Source organism: Microtus pennsylvanicus, chromosome X (genome assembly GCF_037038515.1).
Source record: "Microtus pennsylvanicus isolate mMicPen1 chromosome X, mMicPen1.hap1, whole genome shotgun sequence".
In the NCBI taxonomy this organism is placed as follows: Eukaryota; Metazoa; Chordata; class Mammalia; order Rodentia; family Cricetidae; genus Microtus; species Microtus pennsylvanicus.
In genome coordinates this window covers 44,718,369-44,727,115 of record NC_134601.1, presented here as the reverse complement: position 1 = coordinate 44,727,115, position 8,747 = coordinate 44,718,369, and positions in this window count along the sequence as shown.

Here is an 8,747-nt window from a genome sequence, read left to right as displayed (position 1 = left end):
CATTGTGTTTGCTGTTGCTGTATTGGAGGAGGCTGCTGGTACCTGTGGCTTTTGTGGTGGGGGAGGAAGAGAAGAAGCTAAGGTGGGGGCAGGGACGCGAGGCTCCCACAGTCTCAGTAGGGAAACACGTGGGCTTGAGAATGTGCTTGTGAGCATGCGTGCTAGTGTGTGTGTGTGTGTGTGTGTGTGTGTGTGTGTGTGTGTGCGTGCGTGCTTCTGCTCATATGCATGCACTCTGTGCCCAGCCTGTATGAAGGTTGCTGCGACATGGTGAAGGGGACAGAGATGGGGTGATCACTCTTGAGAACTTGTTAAGTGTGGTCCATAAAAGTTGGAGCAACTCTTTTGTCTCAAGGGAACACACTAAAGAGGAGAACCAAGGTTCTACGGACCCAGCGTTCGACGAAGGCAACAGGCTGAGAGTTTGCCAGGGCTGGGCCAACCAGGCCTAAGTCTCCAAGTGTGAAAGTGATGTACGGAGGGTGGGGAGGTGTCTCGGTGCTGAAAGCACTTGCCACACAAGTGTGAGGATCAGAGCTCCTAACCCTAGAAACTCCTATAAATACTGGGTGGGTGTGGAGGCCTCTCTATAAACTAGTCTCCCAAGGTGGAGACAGGGCCTCCCCAGAGCAAGCCGGCTAGCAAGACTAGCCATATTGACAAACTTGGTTTACCAAGAAACCCTACCTTGATGAATAAGATAGAAGAGCCATAGATGATTTCCAGTATAAACCTCCTGCTTTGACATGGGCATACAAACACAAGCAAAAACATATGTACACACACACTTCACACACATGAAAAAATTATATGTGACCACCCAAATTTGCTTCCAAAGGCCTCAGGCATGTCCTGCCCTCGCTGAGAAGTCTGGCATGGCTGTTTGAGGTGTCACTTGGTCTCTGAGAGCTCCTTACTAAGAAGGAAGGTCACCATCACCATTGCCACCACGTTCTGTACCATTGTGCAGAAAGCTTTGTGCCAATGGTCTCGTTTTATCTTCCCAAGCTATGAGAAGGTCTTGGTATCATTCTCATTCTCAATGTGAGGAAAGTGAGTGAGGCATTTAGAGCCGGAGAGAAAGCAACTTGCTTGAGGTGGGTTTTGTATCAAGTTGGGGAATAAGACAGAACTCAGACCAATCAGATGGCTCAAGGACCTGCTCTCTGAAAAGACCGTGACTCCTCCCACTTTCCAAAAAAGAAAACAGGCTCCACTGGGCTCACAGGCCTGGGAAGTAAATTCCATACCACCCTGTTTCTCAGGGCCTGCCTGCCCAGGCCTGTCCTGTGTGTCCTGATGCTTGCGACCAAGCCCCCCTCCCCCGACCCCCTGCTAGTCATTCAGGCCAAAACCTAGATCTTACCATTTAGCTCCCCTGCACCCCCATCTAAGTCCCACATCAGATGCACAGCAGTAGAAGGGTCTCCGTCCAGCTCACTCCTCCCTTCCCTGGGACCTGGAAGGCTGGCCCCAGCTGTTCCTGGTTAAGAGCCTCCCTGAGGATCAGAGAGACACTGATGTGTATCAGTTCACACTGGCACCTGGAGGAGCCCCTGTGACATCTTTAGGAATTGGAGATAGCTCGCTCCCCCTTGGGCTCTAGTCCTGTTTTCACACCAGAGCGGGCAGCCTTCTGCGGTTCTTTTGACCTTATTGCTGCTGGGGAGCTGGCCAGATGGAAAGGCCCCTCCCTGTTCCTAGGGGTTGTTTTCTAGGATTCTAGCCTTAGGGTAGCAGCTGTGTGGCCCTGGGCAAGTCACATCAGCTCTCTAGTCTTTGGTTATCAGTTCTGTAAACTACCCAAGCAGGCTTCCTGGAGCTGGAGAGGTTGTAGAGAACTGGCCCTGTGAGACCCGGATGTGGCATTATTCTGTAAATCAGGAAGCTACACAGACAAAAGATAATAATGCTGTTATTCACCTAGCACAAGCTACCTTCAGAGGTGGATGGGAAAACAATTTATTTTAGGCCCAAATTACCTTCCTCCCTCCTTCCCGCCCACTCCCCTCTTTCTGAAAAAGCTGTTGGGGCTAGCTTCTAATTTGGCTTTATCTAACTATTCCCTAGAGCCCGAGTTTCCTTAGAAACGCTGCAGGGCCTGTCACAAAAAGCAGAGCTCCAGCCACAAGCAGCCCTCCCGGGCTTTTCACGCGACTGTGCTTGAAGAAGTTGAAGGGTCATCTTAGCAAGTGGAGTGGCCTGGGTGTTCCTTCAGGGGCTTGTGTTCAGAGGGGCCTCAAGCTGGATTTAATGGTCTCTTCCCAGCCGCCTGTCTCACGGTTCTTTTCTTCCTTGCTTGCTTTTTTGTTTTTTGCTCATCTGTTCATTCGTTTTTGGTTTGGCTTTTGTTTTCTGAGACAGAGTCTCCTATAATCCAAGACGGCTTCAAGCTCACTGTGTAGCAAAAGCTGGCCTTGCTTGTTTCTCTGTCTTAATCCTTTTGAAAAAGAACCCCGTATTTCCAGTTTGCACCCAAACCTGCAAGTTCCATATTCAGAGCAAAGAGAGAAAAAGACATACCCAAGGTCAAACAATCTGCCAGGAGCAAGTATTAAACCCCAGATATTCTGCTTCAGCTCTGTGGGTGACTCCTCTCCCTCTCTCTTTCTTTCTCTTTTCTTTGTATAAAAGAAAGCATTTAATTGAGTGCTGGCTTACAGTTGCAAAGGCTTAGTCCATTGTCATCATGGCAGGGAGTATGGCAGCAGGCAGGTGTGGTGCTGGAGAGGTAGCTGAGGGCTACATCCTGATCCACAAGCAGAGGGGAGAGGGAAGGAGAGAGACAGAGAGAAACTGAGACGGAGACAGCCAGGGCCTGGCATGGGCACATGCGCTCTTATCCCCTCTCACTTTCAATGTGTGCTTCCATCACTCCCATATAGTCTGTAATGAACAAAATGAGACCCAAGGAGGCCTGCGTGAGGCCATGTAACTGTGATGAGAGTGGTAAGGTATTGGGTCATCTTTTGAGACTGAGGTTTCCTATGTACCCCAGGCTGGCCTCAGACTTGGCCCTTCTGCCCTTCTCTCCCAAGTACTGGAACAAGCTCTGCTCTAAGCCACACTTTTGTTTGCTGTTGCTGAGGATCTTACTATGTAATCAAGATGGCCTATAATTCACAAGGTACCTCAGGTTGACCTAAAATTCATGGCAATCCTCCTGCCTCAGCCTCCAAGTATTGATAGTACAGGCAACCACTTCCTGGATGTCTCAGTCTTTTTTCAGACTAGAAAAGGATGTGGGCAAAACAGTAGGTCCATGCACAGACACGCTCCCGGCAAGTTGAAATGGTTCATCTAAATGTGATAACAACGTTGGTTCTTACTCCTTTGCAAAGCCAACTTGTTCCAGCTGGTCATGAGTTGGGACCTCAGAAGGGGCTGGGCTATCTGCTCTTTACTAGTTAACCCACGTCAGCAGCGAATTTTACTAACTCACTGGGCACTTCCTCAAATCAATAGTTGGGCACTCTTGGTCTCAGAAAAATAGAAATATGAAGATTTAGTAGCCACCGTTTCCTCTTGTCCATCCCTGCACCCCCCACAGTGGTTCATCACAGCTGGGAGCAGGAGGTGCTCCTTAAACCCTCACCCAGCCAACCCTGTCTCTGAGGCTGGCCCATCTCTTAACTTCTGTGTTTGTCTGTGAAACAGGAACTTAGCAAGCAGCCTGGGTCTGGTAGGATGGATGGTTGAGAAAACCCCAGTGGGCTATGGCAAGGCCCTGAAGGTGAAAAACTGGTTTCCCTCCTAGCCAGTCCCAAGCAGCTTTAGGCCTTTTTACTTGTCAACACTATGTAGGGTCTAGTTTGGGCAGAGGGACCTTGACTTGGCAAGGTAGAAAGATGTTAGCTATGGACACACTAGAAATGGGTCAGTGGGATCATGGGGCAGAAGTTCAGAGGGGGCACAAGGTGATGTCAGGAAGAGGCAATAGTTCCAAAATACTCATCACCAAGGTTGTCTTTACTTTGATACGTTAAAAAAAGTCTCTCAGAGGGAACTAATGTAGGGTCATCCCCCAGGCAGGGATCAAGCATGTTCCCTCTGTGTGGGTGATCTGTAACAAGCCTAGTCTCTCTGTCTCTGTCTCTCTCTGTCTCTCTCTGTCTCTCTCTGTCTCTCTCTCTCTCTCTCTCTCTCTCTCTCTCTCTCTCACACACACACACACACACACACACACACACACACACACACACGAGACCCACATTATCAGCTAGTCTTCACAAAGGCTCATCATAAACACTGTCGCTTGCCCAAGGTCCTGCATCTAATCAGGACATTCTGAACTCAGTTCAGGCTGCCTTCTTTTCTGGGAGGTGTTCTCTATATCCCTAGAACCCTCGAGAAGTGTCCCTACGGCCTGTGGAGCTCACTGCTCACAGGTGTTTGCCCTGGTAACCTCAGCACTGAGTTCTGGGCAGAGCAAGCCAGCCACACCTAGTCCTCCACAGTCAGGCCCTCCAATGAGTCATGAGCATGTTTTGTTCTGAGAGCCAAAGCCCCGCCTCCTCGGCAGAGAGCAACTGCCTGCCAGCAGGTGGTTTTTGTTTTCAAACCAAGACCTTGTCGTGAGTTCAGAACTCCAGATATGATTGTCTTTCTGGTAGGAGCTCCCCTGTGTTCCTGTGTGGTTCTTACACACGCTTTGTGTTAGACACAGACACAAGGCTTCCTACCCCTTGCCTCTCGGCCTCCTCTGCGCCTGCGTGCAGTTACTCTCCTGCGCTGGGTCTGCCTAAGATTATGGGCCGGACTACTAAAGTGGTAGGCTTCACCTGGAAATCCCCAGGTATTTTCAAGGGATTACATAATCCTTGCTTAGTTATTTCTAGAGACAAAACTACTATTTAACCAGAACTGAACGAGTACCAGCGGAGGGGCCAAAATTCCTTCAAATTAAACCAAATGTCACATTTTCCTATTTCTCATCATCATCCCTCGCCTCATAGGTGACATTTATAGATGCCTACATGACAGTTGTTGGGAATCAACATGCCTCAAAGCCCTTCTCCAACTCTCTAGGCAAAATATGACAGATGTGTACTACTTGGTACGATGAGAGGGCCCCCCCACCCATTTCCACTTAACCTGCCCTTGTCCACCTGATGGGACTTCCGATGCCTTCTTCATCCTGTCCCCACCCATCTGGCCTGCTTCAAGGTGGCCCTGTGGCATCTAGTCCTGTACCCAGCCCAGCGTTGTCCCAGCCCAGAGCAAAAGCATGCCGAAAGGTTCCATGATACTCTCCTCTCCCCTTGAAAACATTCTGTATTAGAAACACCTCGACCAAATGCTTAATCGTGTGGCCCCAAGCCAAGACATGCCCCACGCTTAGAACTCAGCTCCCACCAAAACTAGCTGTGCAGGCTTGAACAAGTCCCTTAACCCCTCTGGCTTGACTTCCTGGACTATGGGGCTGACCCCGGTGCCTGGGTTGCAGGGGTGTTGCAAAGCCAACAGGTTTGCACCTGGAGTGTAGGGAAGGTTGACGGTAGGACATGAGATAAGAATCTTCGGGAGGAAATGGAGGTATTCCTTCAGTATCCACACTCTTGGTATCTCAAAGCAGGGATGCACCCATTCAGGGGCAGAAGGGATGGAACGCCACACATCTGCATCCGGAGCCCAGCTGCCTTATCTATCCCGCCTATGATCATATCACCACCAAAAGAGAATCTCCGCTGGGTGTGCTGGTGGGGGCCTGCTCTGTGTGGACAGTCAACAAGGGCCTGAGGTCTTTGACACCCCTACATCTACCATCTGACAGTTCATACTCATCTTGCTATAAGTAGTATAATAACCCCCAAACAACACACACACACACATCCCAATTGTGTGCTAATCAAGACTCCCTTACCTGGTTATTTATACTTTCTTCTAGGCCACACCTCCACAACAATCTATTCCAGCCTGCACTACGCCCCTTGCTTCTCTGGAGAGTTGTAGTGGGACTGAAGAACATTTGTGACTATCTAATGACATAGTGGGCAAAGAACAAGCACAGGGCAAATGAGTGCCTGCCGCTCCACCTAGGATGGCAACTCTCCGGTGCAAGGGACTTTGACATCTGTTTATCTTGTACCTCCACCAAGTGCCTAGCACTAAGCTGTGGCCCCAGCAAACTCCTGGGTCCCATGTGTCAGCCCATTTTCAAGTTTCAAGTGGCCTTGTTCATGGAACTATTTCTCCCCAGGTCACTACTTTAGCTGAGGACTCTGTGTACCTGGAATGGGACCCATAAAAGGCAAATACGGTGCAGTAGCCTATTAAACAAGCATTTAGGACCCATTAGCTTCCTGGAGCTTGGCCCACTGGGACTCTGGCCTGGGTCACCTGCCAAAAGAAAGGCCAGAGGAAGGGAAGTCTACATGAGGGAGACCCCGAACCCCCAGAACACAGGCTGGGAACTGGGTCTTATGCAAATCTGAAAGAAGAGAAGGGAAGGTGCTGAGAACACTTGCTCTGCCCGTCTGGGGTCTGTCACCTCTCTGTATTCTGTCCTGAATGACCTCACTTCCCACTTCACCCCCAGCCCTTTCCCAGGCCTCAGCAGCCCTTCGCCCACCCGCCCACCCGAGTTCACTGGCAGCCTTTGAAGGTTCTGCGGTTAGTGTGTGAGCTCTGCTCGTTGCTGGGGCTGGGCAAACAGGAAGTGGGCACATCCTGAGCACCGGCCAGGGACGCTACATAGGCCCGGAAGGTTCAGTGAGCTGTTCCCACCTTCGAGGCTCCTGGTCTTGTGTAAGCTTCAGGTGTCCCTGGACAAAGTAGCCTCAGTCCCTCCCTATTCCAGACCCTGAACAGAATGGTCTCCCGTCTGGGATCACACTGAACCCCAACAGACTGAATATGTCTGTCCCCTTCCTAGCTTTCAGGTACCTAAACACACTGCAAAGCTCAAGCCAGTTAACACTTGGTGCCCATAGGCAGCCAGGGAAAGACGTTCCGACTGAAAAAAAAAACACAAGCCAATAAAAAGAAAAGGAATGGAGACGCAGAATCTTTTCATGAGTCAGCTTAGCAGTTGGGCTGGACTAGCGCCAGAGGAAACACGGTTTTATCTGGAGAGAGATGGACTTTGTCCTTCTGAGCTCACAGATGAATGAGCTGAAGGCCGTAGGGTCCAGGGAGGAAGTCACGAGAACGTCTTGGGAGCTGGCGCAGGCCAGCTGAAGATTTCACAAGTTCCACAGACTTGAAAGCCTTGCAAAGGTGTGTCCTTCGAGTCTTTAAGAGAGCCCATGAGGTTAGGAACTAGAAGTTGAAGGCAGGGCATAAATCAGGCAACAAAGACTCCTCCTCACTGAAGAGGAATATTCAGTTTTGCATTACTTCGAGATATTATTTCTTTTTTAATTTCTTATTTTATTTTTGGTTTTTTTGAGACAGGATTTCTCTGTAGCTTTGGAGTCTGTCCTGGAACTAGCTCTCGTAGACCAGGCTGGCCTCGAACTCACAAAGATCTGCTTGCCTCTGCCTCCCAAGTGCTGGAATTAAAGGCGTGCGCCACCACTGCCCAGCTTCGAGGGGTTATTTCTTACTTGTTTTCTTCTACCTTCTCTGAGGAATTATTTGATTCTAAGAAAAAAATCTGTCTTTGAGTTACGCATATCTCTTACCCCAGCAATCCCAAACTTTCTGGACATTTAACCTAATAATAAACTTAGAGATGTGACAAAATTTGACCTTAATAACTTTCAATAAGTCCTTGTGTGTGTGTTTTTTAATCAACCAGGACAAGATAATTATTGTGGGTTCACACCAAATGCTAAGCAGCCCTTTAAAAAAACATGTAATTCTAGCTGGGGGATAGATCTTTGGGGAAATTGCTTGTACTTGAGTTTGTATCCCTAGCACCCACATAAAAGCTGGGTGAAGTGACATGCATCTGCAACTCCAGCACTGGATGGAGAAGGCAGAGACCCGGGGATCCCGGAAGTTCACTAGCCAGCCAGTCTAGCTGAAAACCATGAGCTCCAAGTTCAATGAGAGACCCTTTCTCAAAACTTACAGTAGAGAGCAATAGAAGAAGACATTCAGCATTGACTTCTAACCTCCGCATGTGAACACACAGGTAAGCACGCTTCTTGAGTGTGCACATGTGCACACGCATGCACACACATAATCACATAGGTCCAGAATATTTCAGCCAGTCACGGTGGTGCACCCAGGAAGCTGAGGCATGAGGATCACAAGTCACAAGCCAGCCTGGGATAGAAAGCAAGACCCTGTGCATGAGAAAATATAAATATATTCCACAGGAAAAGCAAATGCAAACGGTTTGTGAAATGTGGTTTTTTCATTTAAAATTAGCTTTACTGAGGTATAATTGAACTTCAGTAAACTGTAAACTTTTAAAACATAAAGCTTGATAAGCTTTAACATACAATCATAAAACTATTACTACAATCAAAATAGCATACAAATTCATCACCTCCAAAAAGTTCTATGTGTCCTTAGTGATCTGTCCCTCTCAACTCTCCAAGTCTCCCCAAACCAATGATCTGCTTCCTATACGGTATGATTTTTGCAAGAAGTAAACTTACATTTAAACAGAGGTGCTAGATGCTGAAAGACAGTAAAGGATATTTCTCTAAACCGTGTGCAAGCTGATTACGGAGACTTTCGAAGTTTCTTTTTATTGTTTATCTGTATTTGCCAAAGTGTATATGATGCATACCAGTTGCTTTGTAGTAAGCAGGAGTCATGGAAAGTATGTAAACATCTCCCGCAATTGCTCA